Here is a 25,140-nt window from a genome sequence, read left to right as displayed (position 1 = left end):
TTTACTCTTTGCAGAGGAATCCCATGTTGGGTATTACCAATTGAGGCAGTAAAACGTCAAACTTATTTTGAGGAATCAAATTGCAATCCGTTATTTTGTTGTTAATGAAACCGATTAAAGGTCGTTATTTTTATTAAAAATGTATTCTACACATCGAAGTGATTTTTTTGTTACAGTAATAGACTAGTCTTCAAAATGTTTAGACTTTGTGACATTTTCTGCTACCAGTAGTCCAATTCATATGAGTTTGTCCCAGAGAACAATAACAAGAATATGACGGTTTACCTCGTTTGGATACAATAACCGTGAAATTATTAATATATTCTTCACTGTAAACACGACCTAACTGACACATTTCTATATTTGTAATCAATTTACTTGAACTGAGTCATAAAAGTATCTCATTGCGAGGGAATTAAAGACTTTGAAATGTCCCCATATGTTTTCTCTAAAATACTAAAGAACGATAACGGCTGAGGAAAGTCCACATAGCCGGCGTTGCTTAAGACAAAAACAAACTTGTTTGACAAAAGAACCTCACCCGAACATTTATTACCTTAAGTCAAAGCAAAGCATCTCTTTCACGTGATTTATTTTACCCGGTGATATTAATTAAAAGTTTGCATTCTCAGGTAGATAAAACACATCAAGGGAAAACGTATATACGGTAGCATACTCCCATTGAAAACCCAATTGATTTTTACACTAAATCACATAAGTAATGTGGTCCCTAAGTCTAGATAGAAGTTCTCGCCAGCTAAACGCTGCCCATAACTGGATAGCTGACAAATTGGCAATTCATGGCATTATCAATGGTTTGTATCGTGACCATGCACATTATTGGCTACGAGAGCCTGACGTTTTCGTCACTTGTAAAACAAACCTCTTAACTCAGCAGTAAAAATGTTTCGTACGCTGCTCATGGGAGGGCTGAAGTGGTCTAAAATTGTCTCCATTGACCCAACTTTGAACGACATGTACGTCCACTTATGCTCTTTAACATCCAAGCTACAAAAAAAAAATAGATCCTAATTGATAACATATGAAGACAAGTTGTTATCCTGCTGCTTTTTGGCATATTTGCTGTTTACAGCATAAATTTGGAAATCACCAACATATTGTAGCATAGCAAGTGTTATGGTAAAAGACAGAACTTGACAAGCAACCTTGTAACCAACATATGATATAATGAAGGACGGGGATTACACAAATGTAACGGTATCTATACGTTGGTAGTATAGTGACCGATCTGAGTATTTGGCTGTTGGAGAGTAACTTGTTTAAAGCGCTTTTGAGAACGGCCAAGTCATTCAGATTTACAAATGTTAATAAAACTTAATTCTTTGACTTAAAATGCGGACGACAATATGTACACCAGGAAAGCTGACTACGCTCCAGATCGCAACTACTAAATCCCTCTGGAAGTCGTTGTTTGATCTTCATATCATCGTAAAATGTGGTTTTCATTCAATATACCCTCCTCTCTTCAGTAATTAAGTAATTTATTCAAGTACATTGTTCAGAAAATTAGTTGATATCCTCGACAAATTGACAAATTGTTACTATTAGAGTAAAACCGTAGGCCTGTTTTATGTTGGTTTTTTTTACTATGAATTATTATAAGTAATTAAGTAATTTATTCAGGTACATTTGACTGATGATAAGAAAGCGAGAGTAACATTTACCGATCATAATTGCGCTTTGTTTACTTCCTTCACTATTAAACTTTCATTACGAATAACGATCTTGTTTTGTTATTATTTTAAGTAACAGTGATTGATAATGACAAGATAATCTAATGATACATCATTAATAGTATTACCTAGTCTGTAACCTTTCTTAGAGAGATGCCTTGCTTTCCTATTGAGCGAAATACCTGATTGTTTAGTCCCGGTTTCCAAAGGCACATCAAATTGTCAATCATTAATCAAAACGAGAATAACAACAATGGTTTGTATCATTAGAAAATTTTGAACAAAGACTTCTCGTGAGTAATCAGATGTATGATCCTCTTTGTCAGAGATGATAATGAGTGAGACAGCTAAAAAAACAGATCAAGCAAAGAAATGATCTGCGATTTATGCCTATCACGCCTGCATTGTATTTTAGCATTCCTTGTGGGTGGAAATTTCCACCGGGTAGCCGAGGCCTTTGCAAATTGTTCATTTCTTCTTTCGAGTAATGTATGCAAATTCTAGGAGGTGAACAATGGGGAGACGGGTTCTTCTAGGGTAATGTATGTAGATCCAAGCAAGTGCATAATGGGAAACGGGTCCATCGGAATTCGTAGATTGTGCTTTGGCGGGTAAGGGCAGGGGTCAACTTAAGGTCGCTATATAAGGATTGGGGTGTGGTTGGATGAGGCATTCTGTGTGAGTCTCACCACCGTCCGGTCTTCGCCGTCTTATTCCTCGGCTTCTGTGTGTTAACCGTTAACCAGGCTTCTTTGTATGAGCCTAGGCTTCTTTGTATGAGCCTAAAGACTGGGAACGTTGATATTTTGTGGCGTTGCGTTTTAGCCTAAGCCATATCAGCGTATCCTGAGGATTACTGGGTGTATCCGTTGTCTAATTCGACGAAATCATTTTGGACACATTTCTGTGTGTATGTGCACCGCAAAGGGCCGTGTTACTGTGTGTTACGTCCCTGGCCGTTTGACCAACTTAATCCGGGATTATTATTAGGACGATCCCGTAAGTTGATTTTTTGTCCGTATTACTCATTTAATTGGTATCTATATTGTTGATCGCACAGTAGGGTTTGTGGAGAAATTAATATATTGTGTTTTAAAGAGTCCTCGATCTATGGCTCACAATTCAGTCAGTTTTGTAAAATGTTTATCCATGCTTAGGCATACGAATTTGTTATTGTTTAGGGTCAAATGCGTTTAAAGCATTTAAGGTATTTTTAGGTCGTATAAGTGTGTACGAATTAATAAGTTCGCCTCAGTGCCTTTGGTTGGATTGATTAATTTTGTATATCATCATGTATACTATTGAGTAGCTATTATTTGTTTCATGGTAAGGGTTGACCCGGAGGTTCTTGGTATTATTTGGCAAATAGTGACACCATATTGGTTGTGTGTTGCTTGCTGACTTTACGTCAGATAGGGGCATTATTGACGTCATAGTTTGACAATATTCGTTGGTATATATATATAGGTATAGCCATATGTTTGCCATTTGGCGCATGCCTGAGAGCAGTTTTGTTGTACTTTTGTCATAGAGGGTTGCAGTGTTGGGGCCTGACGGCTACGCTGGTGTGAGGGGCTCGCCGTACCGTGTGAAGCTTACCTGCAGGGTACTAGCCGGAAGAAGTCTTAAGCAATAGGGAAGAAGTCTTAAACGATAGGGAAGAAGCCTTAAGCGATAGGAAAGAAGCCTTAAGCGATAGGGAAGATGTCTTGAGCGATGGAGAAGAAGTATAAGCGATAGGGCAGATCCTTAGTAGATTTATTTGGAAGGGTTGGTTGGGTTAGCGAATGCTAACCGAAGTGTGTAGTTTTTGGGTTGGGTATATGTATGATTCTTTTGTCGTGACCAAAAAGTCATTTGGTCGAGACGAGTTCTAAATAAATTATATGTTTCTTTTCGTAAAATTCTTGGTAGTCTGTCATTTATTTATGTCATTCGTCTCGGGTGTCGAACATTAAGCAGATTGAGACGTGTCCAGGTGGGGGACTACTCCTTTACTTGCGACAATGCCATTCGTTTATTTATCAACAAAAGGGTATAAAATCCATCAATACATGTTAAGAAAGAGATAAAATTGGTCAACTAAACTAAATATAACTGCAGCAAAGTATCCGATCATATATTTACATGGTATTCAAAGTGTTTTACACCACTGTCCTAGTAGTATCCTCAATTTTCTTGTAGCGTTAAATACCTGACAAATCATTTAATATTTTATATTTTGTAAATAATTAAACAATGATTGTGGTTGCTTACACCTTAATTAAGGTTATATTAATATACAGAGATCCGGCAATTTTGCTTTTCTCGTTCTTTAATGTTTACAAAATGTTAATTCTCTTCTGTAGTAATCATGAACATATATAAAAAATATGAGTAGGATTCGTTCATATTCCATATGGTAAATATCCTGTCATCTGGAAATGCAGAATAAAGAATATAGTGTCGTCCCTTCCGTTCTGCTAAAGGGATTGTTAATTTCCCAAAATAGGAACAAATTCATATGCAAACAGTTAGTGTAATAAGAGCCTTCTATATAGTACCAACAAATATTACAAAGCTCCTAAAACTCAATGTCAAATAATAATTGGGGAATCGCTACAATACTTGATGTATCGTTGCAAAATCAACAATTGTTGGTATTGATACACTGGTTAATAGCTTCTTTTTCTTGGAAATATTTCAAAGGTTATCGATATGTTGGTAGCCAATGTTACGAAAGTTAGTGAATTTATGCAGCTCTTCCGGGATGTCACACATACGGTTTCAGCTACAACAACGTGACATCGACATGATTTGTAGGGGAAGCTGACTTTTAAATTCCTAGCTAAATAGGTAGCTACGAGTTCGTAGTAATATGCATCAGATATATTCCTAGCTAATGGAAGCAACATGTGTCTTTGGTTTTCATTCATTTAATTCCTGTTGTTTGGACAGAGAGTTATCGTCACATGTGATATATTTGTAACTATAAATTCGTGACTTGGTCATGGCGGTTTGCTGTAATGACGCCCGTCTTAACATATGTGTAACATTTATTTTAGTATCACATATCACATATTACGTTCCTGGTGAATGACTAATGTTCATTTACTGTTGCTGTTGAAAATTTACTACCAAGTTTTCCACAATTTAATTTCGGTGGTGGGGCATCTTGTATTTCTTTTAAATTTATCTTACAGAAGGTGTTTTGAGAAGCTAAGTAATTCAAGGTTGACAATATAGTAGTGAAAATGAAATTAAAAAAAATGCATCCTTCGTACAAATCTTTGGAACCATCACGGGAAAAAGACACGCATTTAAGTTATCGTAAGCACAGTCCTTGGATGTTTACGTCTTGCTTACGGTCACCTTAAACATCGGAAACCCGTACATTTTGGAACAACGCGTTTACGATGTGATTACGCATCCGTAAACATTGTAAACACGGAACAACAGATTTCCGTTACGTTTATGACAACTTACATATCGGAAGTTAATAATCACTTTCGTATTTATTAAAACTTATTTCTTCTCCACGTTTACGTTGACCTTAATCTCGCCACGAAGAAATTTACGACAGGATTACGATTATCTTACACATCGGAAACTCGGAGCATAGACACAACGCGTTTACAACAAACTTACGCCAAACTTAAGCATGACGTTAACGTTGATTGTTCCATGAAATAAAACACTGGACACAATTCTCATGTCAATCTTTCGGATAATGATATTACCCTGTGACTGCATCTCATGAACAAAATTTCAACATTTACGTTGGCTAAAACGAGTGCAGTTAAAAATTTACTGTATATTTACAATTAACTTACAAATACCCAAATACGTCCATTTCAGCGTTTACGTATTGATTACGAAATCCTTAAACGTCAAGTTTAAGTTATTTTCGTTCACCTGAAACAGGCACAGTACGGCATGTTTAGGATATACACGTCGGAAATTCCGAAGCATGCACACCACGGGATTACAGCATGATTACACCAACTTACGAATTGCGTTTACGTTGAATGTATTCTCCACTGAATTTGGAATTTACGGGAAGATTACGATTCACTTACGCGTCGAGCGCAGAGCATACACATACCACGAGTGTCAGTACAGCATGATTACATCAACTTCGCTTACGTTGACTCAATAAAAATTCGGAATTTAAGAGATGATTAATATTAACCTAAGCGTCGGAAATTTCAAAAAATACACAGAACGTGATTACGGTATGATTACAACGCCCATATACGTCACATTTAATTTATACCCACGGGTAATTTTTACCGAGACAATCATCTGCCTATTCGGTTCATTATATGTTCGTCTGTAATTATAGCATGCTAAAGTACTTGCTAGAAGTTTTCAAAAAGAGAGGTTTTAACTCTTCCAAAGTGTTCTCTTGAAATTCTAGTAAATGGACATACAAGATGACTGAATGTCCAGTGAGGTAAATTTCCTTCAGGGTGCACGTGCACGTGGTAATATAAAAAAGTTAAAGGATTTGACCAAAGATGACCATATTTGAATATCTGACATTGTTCTAATACAGCATATATCTTTCAACGGTAATGTGCATGGCTTGCACATACATACAACCATATGTACCTCACAATGTATTTCTCATACTTTGTTCAGTTATAATATATATATATATATATATATATATATATATATATATATATATATATATATATATATATATATATATATATATATATATATATATATATATATATATATATATATATATATATATATATATATATATGCAGCCGTCAAACCAACAAAACTCCTCAAGCTAATTCTATGAGAGTATCAGCAAATTTCCTCGTGGTTGCTCATTTTGGTAAGTTACGTAATTCACGTTGCGGGCCCTCGATCATAATACCTCAACAAACAGCTCGCCCTCACAAAGAATTAAGTTTGGCGCTATGGCATGGCTGATCGATATTCTAATCACTAGCGCTGGAATCATGAGAAAACAGATGAAGAGACACATACACGTGTCTCCTCATCTGTCTGTCTAACTTTTTTATGTATAATTATTTATGTGTTAAAGTAAGTTGGCCTGACGTTTTTTACTATTTATTATTATTATTATTTATGTCCGATTAGTATGGTACGTGTTTGGTTTATCTGCTTCTTGATGCATATGCAGATACAACAATGAAAATACACGATACGGCCTGCCTTATACTGTATCAAACAGTACAGTGCATCCAATTGGTTTATTGTAGAGAATTTGTGAAACCGCAATGAACAACCCTCATCTGTTGATCAGGGAGGTGATATTTTAGACCTCCCTGATCAGTCGCTGTTCATCCTCCAATCAAACGACAGCAAAACCAGCATGAAAAAACGCGCTTGTTTTCAAACGCGGTCTAACATGACAACAGTAGGGTTAATAATGTGACCGCGAAAACCACACGAAATGTATGGCTGACTAATACCAGGGAGTTGCATAACAACTCCCCGCTGATACTATATACGTTTGAAAGTAATAGTATACTCTTACTGAATTAACGTCTGCTTTCTTATTGTTCTTTGTTTTCTTTTCACACGGGGAGGTTGTTTTCTCCTTTGATAATTTTCGCACACGTATCAGCGTTTGCTATACATTCTCTTATACCCCATTAAGGGAGTATATGAACTGGAAAATTTCCAAAAGGATGGCGATCCTCCTGCGTTAATGTGCTTCCTAGCTAATTACTAGTTAAATCAGGGAGTTGTAACTCACCTGTTAAACAATCTGGCTATAGGTCGGGTCGTGAGCATGAAATGATGGGTTAATGCCTAGAAATCCACAGTTTTAGGGTAACATTTACAGCTCATATGTATAACACTGCTACCATTATGTGCACATGTATAACACACTTATAGGGCGGTGATCCTGAAAACATAACTTCAAAGCTAATACTTGCCCGTTGAGCAATTTGTCGGTGGCTAAATGGATGAAAGGTAGTCTGCATATGCCACAATTTTTTTTTTTGTATCAAAGGTGACCATATTTGAATACCTGGCATATTAGGGGCCAAAACAGCAAACCTTTGGAGAGGGATATACTGGTTTTGTATTGGGGTGTAAAATCTAAACAATTGCAAGTAAAAGATTCAAAGTAAAGAACATACTTTACCAAACACGTTTTACGAGGTACAAAGGATATATTTATAAATTTGTAGTTAAGACGGTGCACTCTTTACTGCAGGAATGCGACAACTTAATAACGATTTTGCTCTCCCTTTCCTCTCTTATTCATTGCTGCAAATGTTTCTGTTGCAGCGATAGAAAGCAAATGTAAATAAATGACACATGTTGACGCCAGAAATGTGTTCCACGTGGAAACGTTTTACAAACATTCACCTCAAAATTAGTGGAACAATGCCACGAAGATTAATATATAGAATGAAAAACAACTTGTAGGTAGGGCCTATTGCTTACCGGCTAGATACAGACGTAACGATTAAAATGAACATATTACAACGGGTACTGCACGCAGCCGCGTACACTATACACACACATATATACATATGATCCGTATTGTGCCACGCTTAGGGAATTGTGCCCACGCTTGGGAAAGTATGATTGAAATATATTAGGCTAGTTGTCATAAAACCTGTTCATAAATTTAACAATTTGGAAGGCATTACACCATGTACAAACGAGAAGGCCCCATGAAAAAAATGCAAGTGAGACAAAAGCCTATACATCATATACTTTCTTATATTCTCTTTCAAACACTCCGACCCCCCCCCCTCACCCGTTTAATTTTCGAAGGTGTTTACGTTGCTACGGGAGAAGTTTGGGTGTCCAGTTAGGTTCAAACTTGTTATATGCAACTAGTATAGATTATGTAGAAGGATTAAAGTATGCTGTATTGGCCAATATATGCCATATATTCAAAAATGGTCACCTCACCCCTGGTCAATATTCTTAAACGGTTATATTACCTCCTTGGAAGAAAAATTACCTCACTAGACATTCAGTCATATTTTGTGTTCATAAAGAATGTTTGAGAACAATTTGGAGAGCGAAGACCTCCAAGGAAAGTATTTTTTTGAACATTCCTAGCAATTGTTGCAAGTTGCTTAATTTGCGGCCAATACAGTCCACAGATACAGTCTCAGATACAGACATATGTACGATTAACATATATACATAGACAACATATGTATAATGTACGCAGCCGCATACACTACACATATACATATTGGTTAACATGCATGTGTGACAGTAACTTTATTGTGCCCACGCTTTGCACTATTAAAGAAGCCTTTATATTAGAATCCTCTTTCCGACACCCGACCCCCCCTGACACATATACATATATACCCATATACATATTGGTTAACATGCATGTGTGACAGTAACTTTATTGTGCCCACGCTTAGGAGAATTGTGCCCACGCTTGGGAAAGTATGACTGAAATATAGTAGTCTTCACAGAAACTGTTCGAAAATTAAGCGATTTAGAAAGCATTAAAACCCAATACAAACGAGTAGACCCTTTAGGAACTGCACTATTAAAGAAGCCTATATATTACATAATTTCTTGAATCCTCTTTCCGACCCCCGAACCCCCCCCCCCCCCCCACCCGACACATATACATATATACCCATATACATATTGTTAACATGTATGTGTGACAGTAACTTTATTGTGCCCACGCTTAGGGGAATTGTGCCCACGCTTGGGAAAGTATGACTGAAATATAGTAGTCTTCACAGAAACCGTTTGAAAATTAAGCAATTTAGAAGGAATTAAAACCCCAATACAAACGAGTAGACCCTTTAGGAACTGCACTATTAAAGAAGCCTATATATTATATACTTTCTTGAATCCTCTTTCCGACACCCGACCCCCCCCCCCCCCGACACATATACATATATACACATATACATATTGGTTAACATGCATGTGTGACAGTAACTTTATTGTGCCCACGCTTAGGAGAATTGTGCCCACGCTTGGGAAAGTATGACTGAAATATAGTACATATAGTATATATATTACATACTTTCTTGAATCCTCTTTCCGACCCCCGACCCCCCCCCCCGACACATATACATATATACACATATACATATTGTTAACATGCATGTGTGACAGTAACTTTATTGTGCCCACGCTTAGGGGAATTGTGCCCACGCTTGGGAAAGTATTACTGAAATATAGTAGTCTTCACAGAAACCGTTTGAAAATTAAGCAATTTAGAAGGAATTAAAACCCAATACAAACGAGTAGACCCTTTAGGAACTGCACTATTAAAGAAGCCTATATATTACATACTTTCTTGAATCCTCTTTCCGACACCCGACCCCCCCCCCCCGACACATATACATATATACACATATACATATTGGTTAACATGCATGTGTGACAGTAACTTTATTGTGCCCACGCTTTGCACTATTAAAGAAGCCTTTATGTTAGAATCCTCTTTCCGACACCCGACCCCCCCCCCTGACACATATACATATATACCCATATACATATTGGTTAACATGCATGTGTGACAGTAACTTTATTGTGCCCACGCTTAGGGGAATTGTGCCCACGCTTGGGAAAGTATGACTGAAATATAGAAGTCTTCACAGAAACCGTTTGAAAATTAAGCAATTTAGAAGGAATTAAAACCCAATACAAACGAGTAGACCCTTTAGGAACTGCACTATTAAAGAAGCCTATATATTACATACTTTCTTGAATCCTCTTTCCGACACCCGACCCCCCCCCCGACACATATACATATATACACATATACATATTGGTTAACATGCATGTGTGACAGTAACTTTATTGTGCCCACGCTTAGGAGAATTGTGCCCACGCTTGGGAAAGTATGACTAAAATATAGTACATATAGTATATATCTTACATACTTTCTTGAATCCTCTTTCCGACCCCCGACCCCCCCCCCCGACACATATATGATATACACATATACATATTGTTAACATGCATGTGTGACAGTAACTTTATTGTGCCCACGCTTAGGGGAATTGTGCCCACGCTTGGGAAAGTATTACTGAAATATAGTAGTCTTCACAGAAACCGTTTGAACATTAAGCAATTTAGAAGGAATTAAAACCCAATACAAACGAGTAGACCCTTTAGGAACTGCACTATTAAAGAAGCCTATATATTTCATACTTTCTTGAATCCTCTTTCCGACACCCGACCACCCCCCCCCCCCCGACACATATACATATATACACATATACATATTGGTTAACATGCATGTGTGACAGTAACTTTATTGTGCCCACGCTTTGCACTATTAAAGAAGCCTTTATGTTAGAATCCTCTTTCCGACACCCGACCCCCCCCCTGACACATATACATATATACCCATATACATATTGGTTAACATGCATGTGTGACAGTAACTTTATTGTGCCCACGCTTAGGGGAATTGTGCCAACGCTTGGGAAAGTATGACTGAAATATAGAAGTCTTCACAGAACATGTTTGAAAATTAAGCGATTTAGAAGGCATTAAAATCCAATACAAACGAGTAGACCCTTTAGGAACTGCACTATTAAAGAAGCCAATATATTACATAATTTCTTGAATCCTCTGTCCGACCCCCGACCCCCCCCCCCCCCTCCCGCGCCTCTTCATTTATTTTTGGTGTTAGGTAAGGTGTTACGTACCGGGAAGTTTTGGTCTCCAGTTAGGTTCAAACCTTGTTATATGCAACTTCACTAGGTTAAAGCCCAATACAAACGAGTAGACCCTACACTACTAAATATTACTATCATACCAGTTGGAAGTCTGACCTCAATATATGACCGTTACTAGCAAATTTTCGAGCACAGCTACTTGACCCGGAAGTAATTGTTTCGCGCAAATCCGGTTCTACGGACTTCGGTTCGCTACTTCCATGTATGGATGTAATCGGTAAAATTCGCAAACATCCCAATGTCATTCGGGTTTACGAGTATCGTAGCTCGATAAAGGATACTTTAGAGACTCAAATACGATCATTTCCGGAAAGAAACGAAGATTTTACCAATAGAACAGTGCATTTTCTTATCGACGACCAACGCAAAAACATAAAGGTAAGTCAAATCGAGTCGACGTCTATCGTTATGTGACTTTCGCGTCTTAGACAACTTTTAACCGTAAAAATAGCATTTTTGTAATATATAAGCTTGAATCTTACTCATATTTTTCAGAAAAGTTGTAACTCCCCCGAAAAGTGTGATTTTTTGGTCAACGAAAATGGTGCTCCTATGTGCTTTTGGTTGCCCCTAATACATGTATCCTAACGTACATAATACACATATACACGAAAGCACCGTATCCTATAACGTGCAGCCTAGCGCTATATGTCGACTATGATGTAGCTAGTGCTAGATTTGCAACGTCTCGTATTTTTCGTAATCTTTCTATTCGGCATAGATTCCCTTCATTTTTTTGCGTTAATATGGAAAAATCAGGGAGTTGATAAGTCACGGTACTACTTATGGCTACTAAATAGTTAAAATTTAAAATTTCGAGGGCATAGCGGACAGTAATATTACTGTACTAGGCCCCTAGTACAAGCCTAGGCTAGCCTATAGGCCTAGTACTTTTGTATTTACTTAAGTAATATACTACGACAAGTTTTTACTACAGGTAGGCCCTAGCCTAGTTTTAGTAATACTAGATTACCTGCATAGTTTAGTCCAATTTTAATAATGGACTAATTAAGGCCTATAACCTTTAGTTCTTAGCCTACGCCTTCTCGTCCTTGTGTAATAATTCTAAGGGGCCTGTTCTTGAAAAGATTTGGACTGCATAAGATACAATTTAGTATTATTATTATTTTACAAAAATTATGAGTAGTACAAGTAGACTGCCTTTGTACTATGTATAAGTTAAGATCATGGCTTATGATGAGTTTTATTACAGCTGGACTGGGTGAAAATTTCCGCCATCCTGGGATCGGGATCCATTTCAATGTCACTTTGTTACAAGTGTTCAAGACCGGTATTAGATCCATGACTTAAGTCTAGGCCCAATTCCCTATGCTTAATATGTAGAGCAAGATACGTAACACAGAAATAAAACTAGCTTGCTTTATACTGCTTACACTTTATACTTATTGCTATTACAGTTAGACCTACTGCTGGTACTTGAGAACAGTTGCACCTCATAGAGCCATGTAGTTGTACATAGCTACTTATAATTCCAGGTGACTTAAAACAATATCAGGGATCATTTTGTGACAACATGTTTTGCTGTTAACGAGAGTTTACGATCTTTTTATTGTTATGTTGTTTTCTATGATAGGTACAGTAGTAGAAGTACTTAGTTAGTCATTCACGTACAGTCTTCCCTATGTGTGTGTGTGTCACACACAGATTTCTCTAAGGTGCTTTCCCATGTATATATGACCAAAAAAAAGTTATTCCCAAAAAGAAGAAAAGTTTCATTCACTATTAGATTTGTTTTGTTATGTATAATGACTAACATTGCAAAATGCAGTTCCACTGGTATTAAGTATTAGCCCAGAGAGCTTCCAGAGTTTATTACATCCTCATGTTTATTATCCTCATATCTGAAGTCTTCATATAAGAGTTTATTTATAGAAATCTGTTAATAAATGTAGTCTCACATTCTATTTAATACTATATATCTTTAAGTTCCTAGCTCTCTTATATGTACCCGTAGTAAGAAGGAATGCAGCCTGTGGATCAGTTAAGTGCCTGTTGTTACAACTCTGCTCCAAACTATTGTTTGTTTAATCAGGTTGTATTATTAGTGTGCTACCTTTAAGCAATTTTGTTTTCTATATATGTGTAATTTACATTTTTCCTCAGTTTCTGTTATACTTTATAGAAAGAACAAGTTGTGTGCAGCAACAGGCTGTAATATACTCAGCAGTCTCATGCCTATTCTCTAGCTAACTCGAACAGGTTATTGGCCCAGACACATACACTGGAAGTTAACTGTGTAGAATAGATTGTTGTTTGGAATTTATGTGCTGATTTTGGAACCATTTCTTTGGAATTGTCGGTACTTAAATTGGTTAATTTAGTCGTGACAACTGACCAATATGGCTGGAACAACAGAAAATATGACGTGGAAAATTAACAAAATGGATGGCTCGAACTGGCTGACATGGAATTTCCAGATGAGACATTTGTTTCTTGCAAAAGGCCTGTGGGCTATGAGGATGGCTCAGGAAAGTTGGGGGTTACTGTATGTGAGAAGTAGAAGAGTGCAAACTTGAAAAAGACACAACTGGCATTTTTCACCATTGTGCTTGCAATAGCATCTAGTCAGCTGGAATTAATTACAACAAGTGAGAAACCTAGTGATGCTTAGGATGCCTTGCGTACTCTGTTCGAAAAGGATTCTCTAACCAACAAAATTCAGCTCAAGAAAAAGTACCTCAGAACTGAAATGGCAGAGGGCAAGTCAGTTGGAAATAATTTGAATTATATGAAAGGAAGTATGGATCGTTGGGCTGCTATTGGTGCTCCTATTTCTGAAGAAGATCAGGTTGTTAAAGTTATATGTCAAGTTTGGACTTATTTATTTACTTTCTACTCTTACCTTTTACTTTTATATATTTGTCTTTTAATTTTAATCTTATGCTATATGTCACAGGTATATCTCACCATTTCAAAGTTACAAAACTATCCATCCTGCCACCTGAACTGTTTTTGCTATGTCATGCCTTCACTATGCCACCTTGAAATACCCCTTCCAGTCATAATGCACTTGACATTGTGTGTGATTTTTTTTCAGACAACATTATTGTATGAAGTCTTCACAGTATGAAGTGTGTTTCATTTCAAGAAGTATTCAAATTTTGTTAAGCTATTCCTTCCATTTGAACAAAGTATTTCACTTTGAAGTGATCGAAGTAATTTATATTTCATGCCCATATTTTCACAGGACATTAAAATATGTTCTTTCATGGAGAGTGTCACACAAATGTTTTTTGTTTTCTTTTTTCTGTTGCTTAAAGTGCCTTATTGTTACAGTTATAAAATCAATAAAAGACCAGGCAACTCTATTTCCACTGTTGACTTATGTTCTACTATGCATGTGCAAAAGAAAAAGAAAACAGCCCTACTCAAAATATTTGATCAGAGTATCCATAGAACGTAATGTATCCAAACACGTCCTGTGTACTGAAAGTCAGCTTTTAATTAAAGTCCCCATATGTGGCAAAACCACCTCATCCCTCCAAAATACCCTAACTCTTCCCAAAGCTGGTGAACACCACACCCATCCCAAAGCTGGGAAACTCCAAACCCTTCCCCAAATCCGCTAAGCACCACATTCCCTCCCCAAAACCCCTAAAAACACCACACCCCTCCCCTAAACAACACACCCCTACCCAAGCCACAGTACTTAACTTCAATATTGGCAAGCAGTTATGTAGTGTGATACATGAACCAAACAAGGATTGGTATTGACTGGAAAACTGTTAACTGATATTTATTGATGAATATAAGCAACAGATGAGTACCCAGCTTTGCAGAATCTCACTGAGTAAGGGCTACTGTGGAATTATGGTAAGTGGGTAAGTATAAATCATTTGGTATTGTAGGTATAAATCATTCAGAATTGTTGGAAGTTCCTTAGAAAGCAACTAGAAATAAGGTTTGGCCTAGGCCATGTTACCTTTGTATATTCAATGTGGTATGACCCCTTCAGTTTTGACAACAGACTCAGGAAAATTTGTGTTACCTTAATAGTTACCACCATTAATTTAGCTAGAAAGGAAACACCATCTCCCTTGCCCCCTCCCCCATTTTGTCTCTCTTACCCCTCCCATACGCAGCTCTCAGTAATTTCACATTTTACCTAATCATATATTAGAATTTGGGACAAAATTTCTTCCAAACCTTAGCACAACTTAAATTACTTAATTTCACGCCACAAAACCTAACATTCCTAATAGACCGTACACTAAAGGAATGGGTTCCACTACATTGAAAACGATTTGAATGAAGTCTTGTCGGTAGTAGCCCATAGCATGAAAACGGCTTGGCGAAAGTCTACCTAATTTCAAAATGGCGGCGACAGCAACAAAATCGCCGAGTCGAGGTAATCGTTTTGTGACTGGCCGTCTTAGACAACCATTTCACCGAAACTTTACAGCATCATGTAGGAGAGTACAAGATCCACAAATGGGAGAACTTTTTTGCTGTAACTCTCTTTCGTTGGTTCGTTTTGGCCTATTTTGTGTCAGTTAGGAATACATGTGTGAGGACGAAGTTGGATTGCAATCGTTGTTTCATAGGTTTTCGTTGATTTTTTCTCGGGTATCTTTGCCCTACCATACATTGGAATTACTTTTAATCCATTCTGTGAGGTTCCGGTAAGTTGTAAACTATCAATGTCTGTAAATTCTGTGAGTGAAACGTAGGACCGACTCTACGTTAAATGCGGGCAAATTCAAATTTAATGATATGCGTGATCGTTGATCATTCTTCGAGGTCACGGGGTCAGACTTCCAACTGATACTAAGTATGATTTATTGGTCCCATATATGCTACATATTAAAATATGGTCACCTTATGTTAAAATTCTTAAACTGTTTTATTAACCACCTTGGAGGAAATTTACCTAACTGGGAAATTTAGTCATCTTGTTGTGTGTGTTTATAATGTCAGCGAACAATATGGAGAGAGAACACCTTCAGGAAAGGACTTTTTTGAAAACTTCCAGCAATTACAGCATGCCGTAATTTGGGGCCATTACAGACTACTTTTGATGAGTATACGTATTTGAACTCGAAGCCCCTCACCCCACAATCAATTTCCCCTCCCTAAATCTATTACGCCTGATTGACTCTGTGATCAATTTCATATATAGGTTGATGATACCTATACTTACTTTTAATTTAACATAATATGTTGATGACATATATCAACTGAAAATTATAGTGAGGGATCATAACGAGGAAGAAACTGTACCCACCAGCCTTAGATTAAAATTGTATACGTACGCTTATGAGTACGGAATTTCCGACTGTGGCACTCTAATTTTTCCGACTGTCGCACTCTATTTTTCATAAATTCTTGCTATTTGTGGGTGACCTACAATTTTCGGTCAAACTTGACCTTTAATCAGTCATATTTACCACGTTTTCCTTGTCATATTAAGAAATTGTATCTCGCGGTTCTTATACTCCACCATACAAAACTTCGTGTGATTTTGAATACTCTAAAAAAAATGCCTAATAAACTACTGTGCAACGTATACAATAAAAACGCTCAATGCTATTCTACGGAAGCTTAAAATGGCCATCAACATAAGAAAAACTTTGCCCATAAAGTGAAATTTTTCAGTAAATTGTTAAAATAACAAGATAAAATCTTATCCAAAAAAAAAACAGAAAAATGTTGGATTGCTTAGTTGCTTAAACTGAGCAATTGAACAATTTTTGAAAAGTGTTTAATTGACTACTTATCATATCTCGTGTATTAGACATTTTGCTGCAAATTGTTCACTTGTTCACTTCATTCCATCTGAGCAATTGAAAAATTTTCTGCAAAATGTTCAATTGACAACTTATCTTATCTCGTTAATTGGACATGTTTTTGGCAAAATGTTCAATTGTTCACTTCATCCCAATTGAGCAATTGTAAAATTTTCTGCGAAATGTTTAATTGGCAACTTATCGCATCTCGTCAACTCAACATTTTTCTGCAAAATGTTTAACTGTTCACTTCATTCCCAATGCTCAGTTGGAATGAAGTGAACAATTTAATTTTTTCATGTGAGTGATAAATAGCCCCCCCCCCCCCCCCAAGAAAATAATATTAAGCGCGCTAGGAAAAAGCACTGTATTTTGGGGTAGTTCACTATGTCGTCGAATATAATTTGTTGAAAAAGAAAAGTTTTCCCCTTTGTTACATTAACATAGCTTTTTTAGTTGGTAGTCTATGTTGCCTATCAAGCAGATAACTTATACTCATTGCTTTCTCGCTAACCAGAGTGATTAATAAATTTGTGAAGTGAGGGCCAGTGGTACAAATGTACCGAAAAAACAAAAGTGCAGTCGCGAACGATGGAGTGTCTGACTGACTGACTGACACTGACTGTATCGTTGACGAGTAGGGTGTGGGGGGGGGGGGGCTGCGGGTTACAAGGCAGCAGTCGGAATTTTCTGGCTCCAAATCCCATCCAGTTGGAATTTCAGCAACTAAATCTCTCCCCCCCCCCCCTACCCACTCTCAATCATTAGGCCTTAGCTACGTCCCTGTGTATAATACGTAAACGACGTTCATTACTGTTTAGTTTTTACGGAAATGTCGAAAATAAGTTATATCGCTTGAGAAAATAAGCATTATGCCAAAAAATTGGCATATTCACGTGTGGTGTTTGTAAAAATCACGCACCTATATGCAAATATATAATAGCTAAGATTGTCCTGTGTCCGTTACATAATTCCATTAAAGAAATGCATACCTGAGACACGGAAGTATTATCCTGTGAGGGTACCGTAATACATTCATGCTTGAGACACATGCAAGTCTTAAATAAACTGAATAGCAAGTCCCAAACATATAGACCTTCCTTACCGGTTTCGAACCTCTGGACATACAATCAGCGTCCATATAGCCTAGTGGTTAGGGTGTCCGCGTACAGAGCGGGAGGCTGATGGCTCGAATCCTGGTGGAGGCTGAAAGTTTGTTTCACTGTTCTTGATTTACAAACTCATTACGATTTTCATATATATATATATATATATATATATATATATATATATATATATATATATATATATATATATATATATATATATATATAAATAGTAAATAAACATACATAAGTGCCGTATAAAGGCAAAAATAGAGCGCCTACATTACAATGCGTAGTATACACAGCGAAATCCATATGCATGTGCCGGATCAAGGTAATGGTTTTATTCTCCAATAGTTATATATATATGAAACGAATTTCCTGAAAATTATTGTAAACTACATCTGGTTCAAGTAACGTTAAATACACAAGTGATAGTTTATATTTAATATGTTGAATGTCAAAAATGGAATGTAGCAATATCATTACGCTGTTGATATGGAACTGAATAAAATTAAAAATTAAATACTGCCGCATTTTGAAGAACATACCGTACATAAGTGCCATACAAAGGCAAAAGTAGAGCGCCTACACTCAGCGAAATCCATATGCATGTGCCGGATCAAGGTAATGGTTTTATTCTCCAATAGTTATATATATGAAACGAATTTTCCTGAAAATTATTGCAAGCTACGTCTCGATCAAGTAACGTTAAATGCACAAGTGATGTTTAATATGTTGAATGTCAAAAATGGAATGTAGCTATATCATTACGCTGTTGATAAGGAACTGAATAAAATTAAAAATTAAATACTGCCGCATTTTGAAGAGTGTCAGAATTTCAAACCTTTTAAAATGATAACTCGTGGGTCTCTGAAAAATATAGCAAGAATGTGTTTGTGATTACTGTCAAAAAGGCGTGATATACTGAATAACATGTAAATATCAAATGCTATTGTCACTGTGACACGCTTCACATTGTTTAATTGTTTATTGTAAGATTCCAGCTTCTATATGATCACTGAGTCAAAGCATGGTTAAATGATCGACAAACTGCTATATTCAGTTTCCTCCGACTTAAACATAAGTTCACGAGATCGTCAACAAGTTTTAAAAGCGGCAGTTCACGGCTTCCATACAGATTTGAATTTAGCTGCCTATTGTTGCTGGACCGTAGAATTCGGAAATATCAATGTTGGACGCTAACTACGGAGCTACAGAAGCGTAGAAAGGACATTGTACCATTGTATGATGCAGTGGCGTAGGAAGGTATTTTTGAGTGGGGGGGGGGGGCTGAAGACTGATGGCCGGCCTGGGGGAGGGGTCTAAGGGCAGGGGGTGTCCCCCTCCCCTTTGGATTTTTTTTGCATTTCCAGGTGGCCTCAGATGCAATTTGGTGCAATATAGCACACCTCAACTCCCACTCCATTTTGTAAAGAATTTTGCATTTTCACCTGGCCTTAAATGCAATTTGGTGCTCCAAATGAGATTTTTTTCTCATTTGGAAATGAAAAAGGGGTTTTCTGACTTGCGGAGCGGGGGGGGGGGGCGGAATGACACTTCCGCCCCCCATATTTTTCACTGGGGGGGGGGGGGGCTGGCGCCCCCCCCCCCAGCCCCCCGGTTCCTACGCCCTTGGTATGATGGAGGTTTTTACCTCCATGATTGTACTAACAAATTTATGGACTAGTAGAACATAATGATAATATAATAATTGCAGTTTCCATCAACTGATATGTGAAAAGAATCGCTTTGCGTTGAAGACTTTTCGAAGACAAGAAAAAAAAAAAAACTATGGCTTGGAGGATTCACACTGAGTACATAGCATCGCACAATTTTTGTCACTTGAAATCCAATCGAGTTTTCCCTTTGCTGTTTTCGCCAAGTTAGCTTCCGAGAACCCGCGACGTTTAAATGAGCATAAACAATCATTAGGGTACTTTAATTAGACCTCCTTTAACGCTATATGTTGGGGACCCAATGCAACCATGTGGTGCACCCCACCCACTCCCCCCCCCCCCCCTCGTCAGGTTCCCCAATGTGTGGTAAACTTAACTGTTAATGCAAAGAATCGTTCTTAATTGTATTATGAACCTGTTTAATTACATATGCATTTGTTATAGAATGTAATCCGTTGATTTTAATTGGAAAGTTAGGTGATCGAGGAACACATTGACATCTCATGGATACAACATTTGCCCCTAAACTGATCCAGAATGGTCATAGAATTCATCTTATATTACAAATGAGTCATATTTTGGATATTTGTGGATGTCTCCTTCTATCCAACTATATGTACCCCCTCCGAGTTTAGTCCTGAGATAGAAATTAAAATATAATTAGCCGGTTCTTTGGTGATGCCGTTTTTGCGGCTTTAGAAATGGTCGGGTCCAGAATAGCTATTTAGGGCATTTATTTAAAAACGGGGACAGGGTGGGTGGGTGGGGGGGGCACAAGCCTCGGAACTGGGATATCGAACAATCGGTACTCAGTGTCAGGCTTCAAAAACCTCGGCTAAACTTTGTCGGTCATAGCGGCGCAAATCCATATTTGAGATTTAAGTAATTTTTGCTTAAATTTTGTGCGAAACTTTTTCCAACCTCCAACCTCCTACCACATGCCCCCTGCCCCTCCCCTCCCCCTCCCCTCCCCCCGTTTTTAAATGCTCCTCTTACGATTCCCATTGTCCATATTCTTTTTCATAGATTAGTCGAGATAGATTTCAACAGTCCGTTTTTTGCTCTGCCGGTTTCTCTCAATATGCCCTCAAGTGCATGATATTCGAAGAACTAAAGCGATGAAACGCACAAATACCAGGGAGTTGTTATAACAACTCCCTGCAAATACCCACCGCAATATATGTACGAAACAGAAAAGTATACTGCTCACTTACTATAAATACCATTTCCAGATAAGCAAGTGAAATTTCCGGTCACATCACAATGATAAAGTTTACTGTCTGTCACTTTGCAGTTCACTGGTTGGCTAATCCAGTTGGTTAGTAACAATAACGTATTCAGTATAGTTAATTACGTCACAGCCTGGGCTTACTAGAAAGCGGGCAATTTGAAATCAGTAAAAGGCGGTATCACAAGTAGCAACACGTTGGTTTGATTCACACCGCACTTGATCCTCAATCGAGTTCTACATTGCAAAGAGCATTCAACATGGACGATTCCGGCTTCGTGGTTTATTGCAGAAGTAACAGAAAGCTCCGTGGAAGCAAGGTTGCCAGTTTATAAAAGTACACTTTCATTCGATCCGTCGCTGGTTTTTAATGATGTTCCGCAGGAAAATGTCATACGTGTATTGGAAAAAGAAAAAAACATTTAGAAGCAGCGACAATTGGAACTACCGCGGCAGTATGCACATGTTGTGACAGAAAGCTCGGTGCAAACATTTGAAGGAAGAATTAAAGGCACTCCGAGCACTACTGGCTGAGAAGGAACAACTTCTTTCGAAAAAAAAAAACGAAAACGAAGTTCTCTGTGCTACTGGATTGTTCGGTACGTAACACTAGGCCAAGACTTATTAATGTAATTTTTCAATCACTAAAAGTCACCGTTATATAAACCCTAGACCTGTACAGGCATTCGCTCCTTTAAAAACGATAAATTAAAAGAGTTAAAATATGACAGTGAGAGAAATAATATAATAATCTCCTTTCAGATATCTGTAAAATGTTTCATGCACAATTTGCCAGGGTATACTGTTATTGATACATTCACGTTCTAACCTTGTGATGGTGAACCTCACCCGACCACGTACCCCCTACCTTCCCCCAACCCATACACAAATCTGCTTTGTAAACCGTTGAAATATACAGTGGCGTAGGAAGGTACATTTGAGTAGGGGGGTTGAAGACTGATGGCCGGCCCGGGGGAGGGGTCTAAGGGGAGTTTTTGCATTTCCAGGTGGCCTCAGATGCAATTTGGTGCAATAAAGCACACTTCAACACCCACCCCATTTTGTAAACTTAATTTTGTATTTTCACCTGGCCTTAGATGCAATTTGGTGCTCCAAATGAGATTTTTTTTCTCATCTGGAAAGGAAAAAGGGGTTTTTCTGACTTGCGAAGCGGGGGGGGGGGGGGGCGGAATGATACTTCCGCGCCTCCACATTTTTCACTGGGGGGGGGGGCTGGAGAAATTGACAGTTGGAGCTAGTATATTTTTCGACAAAAGTAAACTATATGCCAACTGATCTTTATATATGTCTAATTCATACTTATTCTTGTGTCTTTGTTTACAGAAACTTCAGTGTAGATTGAGCGCAATGAAGAACATAGACTGGTCAGAGGAGAGAAAAGACAGACTGTACAGTGATGTCAACTGAGTATATGTCATCCGAGTAATCTGACATGGAGAGCGAACGAGCTAGGGTACCGTAGTGCAGGAGTTCACTTGGGAGTCGGAAAGACTGAACAAAATGAGGCTGGACTCATTCTATAAGGACGTTCTCCTTAGCGAAAAGTCCAGAAAAAAGGATACCCACTGTTAGGAAAGGAGACGTTTCTTTAAAATGCGTACCGACTGACGCCCCAACTTGGGCTGTTGATTAGGCTGAACAATAACAATGAAGGTATGACCCCCCTCCAAATGGTGAAAATGGTCATTGTTTGATGTGCCGGATTAAGCTTGTGGGAGGCCCGTGGCAAACAGTTTATTGGATCTCCCATAGAGATACATTGGTACCGGATAACGCCGGATGTATAGCTCACAAAAGACATCTATTTGCCCACGGTGGTTATGATACGGACATTAAAACATCACATAAAAACAGTCATTGATGAACAGTGTAAAGACTGCATATCGAAGTCCATTTCGTTTGACTTCTTTGAACTTTTTGTACCATATACAACGTAGAATAATGTAACGTTATAACAATATTTCTTTGAATTTTTTACCCAACGTTTAAACTCGTGCCCCTGTTGCACGTGGATAATCCTGTCCTGAGCATTTGTTGATTAATGAGGCACCAGGAACAAACAGCAAACGCCGTTGTTTTGGATACAAACAAGTTGCAGTTGACGATTTTGTATAATAAAGAAGAGTTTTCTCTAATTTAACATTTGGTGTAATTACATGATACCTTTAAAACGAAATCCTGCCTGAGTTAAATGCAACAAGGAAGAAAGAATATGCCCATAATAATAGATGTCAGAATTAATTATTATTTTCTTGTTAGTCTTTTGCTTTAATGGAAGCCTTTTTCCCTTCACAGCTAATATATTCCATCAAGGGATTAATTGTTAAGGATTAAGTTATCCTTAAAATATTTTCAGGAAACAAAAGCCAAGAAAAAAGCATGATTGTATTAATTGTTAATGAATCATTTAGTAAATCATATTTTAAAATAAGACATAGCTATAGAGCATAGGCCTAATAACTTGTCGTCGAAATGTTGTTGTACTTGTACGTTTGTCTTTCATTATTCATGCATGGTTAATTCCAGACTTTCAGGGTAAAAAAATTAGAGATCTTGTTTGGGCTATCATTGCATTTTATATCAAAATATATGTTAATTACAATAAAATTTAAAGCAGCAACAAAATATTAAGCGTGCTACGAAATGAGGCAGGAAGTGGTGTTCTGTGTCAAGTTCGTTCCACATAAAAGAGGCTGGTACCGTTTCCGGGCCTGGGTGGAGGGGGGGGGGGGTCGAGGGGCCGATAACCATCATGGAAGAAGTGCCTCTAGGCGTTTATATCATATGAGGATAAACACACGGAATTTTAAACATAAATTTGTTTGGTTCAATTTAAACTGCTGATATGTTAAGTTACTTCAAGTGAGAAGCTGGTTTTCAGAGGTTTTGATTTGCAAACTAGTAACTAAAAATAGAAACATTCCATATTTACTTGTTTTTTCCTTCTTTCACCTGGCATTAAAATCGTTGCATGTGTATATAATTGCCACAATGTAAGTAGAGTAATATTTGGGTATCAAAAAACATTCTCCGGACAATAATGCATGTTTTGAAATTTGAAAAGGAAACTGGCTTCTCGAGGTTTAAACTTTGTATTCAAAAAGCTGAATATTCAACACTATGATGTAAAGCAATATTGAGTTGCATTTATATGTTACACATTAGAAATGGTATTTCGTTCATTTACATAATTTTTGTATAAGTGTAAAAATAACAAATAAACGTTTACGATGCGATATGAGGTGCAAATATATAAATAAAAAAGTGGAAAATCAAGAGAGTGTGATTTTATGTTTATTATTTTTAATTTTCTTTAAATCAAATGTAATATTTGATAGAGGTGGTCCGTGTATTTCTCAGCCTAATCAACCCGATTAAGACTCCCTAAACGTGGCGAATAAGCCCAGCCCCTGTATTGGTCGTAAGTAATGTGTTTACGATGACCACGTTTCTCCGTATATATTGGTGTAATCATGGCGTTTACGATGATCAATGCGAGAAGTTTACTGCTGGATTCAAACGTAAACTCCAGATTAACGGTCATGTTTAAGGTAGCGAATCTGTTGTAATTGTGACCGGAAACGTAAAGATTACCCTTCCCTGAAACCGCACGATTAAGCGAGCTTCACCGTATTTGGATGACACTTGGCGTTTACGGTCACCGCGTACTCGGTAAATAAGTCATCGCGAACGCGGAAAACTCACGCGTTTAAGTTGGGTCGTAAGCCTACCTTAATCACTAGTTTCAGGAGTGGAAACGTAACGGAAACAGGCTGGAACTCGGAATTTACGTCGCAATTACAGACCGAAAACGGCGATTTAAACGCGTGTTTTTTTCCCGTGCATGTTCATTGAACTCCTGCAAGCTGATATGTTACACAATAGCAGCGTTTGCGCATGAAGCTGGAATTGCAAAGGCCTTCCTTTCTGGTTACTTCTTTTTGCCCTCTGCAATCTAAAGTTAAATAAAATTTACGATTAAATAATTGTGAAC

The 25,140-nt window shown here is 37.6% G+C and overlaps 2 long non-coding RNA genes across 3 annotated transcripts in view; one reads left to right on the top strand and one right to left on the bottom strand.

Annotated features, from left to right (window-relative positions):
* LOC139977143 (uncharacterized) overlaps positions 1-13,502 on the bottom strand; it is a 37,290-nt gene extending 23,788 nt beyond the window's left edge. Inside the window, exon 1 of the long non-coding RNA XR_011796445.1 lies at positions 12,232-13,502. This is a non-coding gene — a long non-coding RNA (uncharacterized lncRNA). The remainder of the gene's footprint in view (positions 1-12,231) is intronic.
* On the top strand, positions 11,441-15,767 carry LOC139977142 (uncharacterized). 2 transcript variants are annotated; one of them, XR_011796443.1, is made up of 2 exons: positions 11,441-11,743; positions 13,509-15,767. It is a non-coding gene; the product is annotated as an uncharacterized lncRNA (long non-coding RNA). The 2 variants fall into 2 exon arrangements; XR_011796444.1 differs by having other exon boundaries at positions 13,490-15,767.
* Positions 15,768-25,140: the final 9,373 nt, after the last annotated feature.

The sequence above is a fragment of the Apostichopus japonicus genome, chromosome 12 (genome assembly GCF_037975245.1).
Source record: "Apostichopus japonicus isolate 1M-3 chromosome 12, ASM3797524v1, whole genome shotgun sequence".
Classification (NCBI taxonomy): domain Eukaryota; kingdom Metazoa; phylum Echinodermata; class Holothuroidea; order Aspidochirotida; family Stichopodidae; genus Apostichopus; species Apostichopus japonicus.
This window is presented reverse-complemented; position numbering and strand designations above follow the sequence as displayed.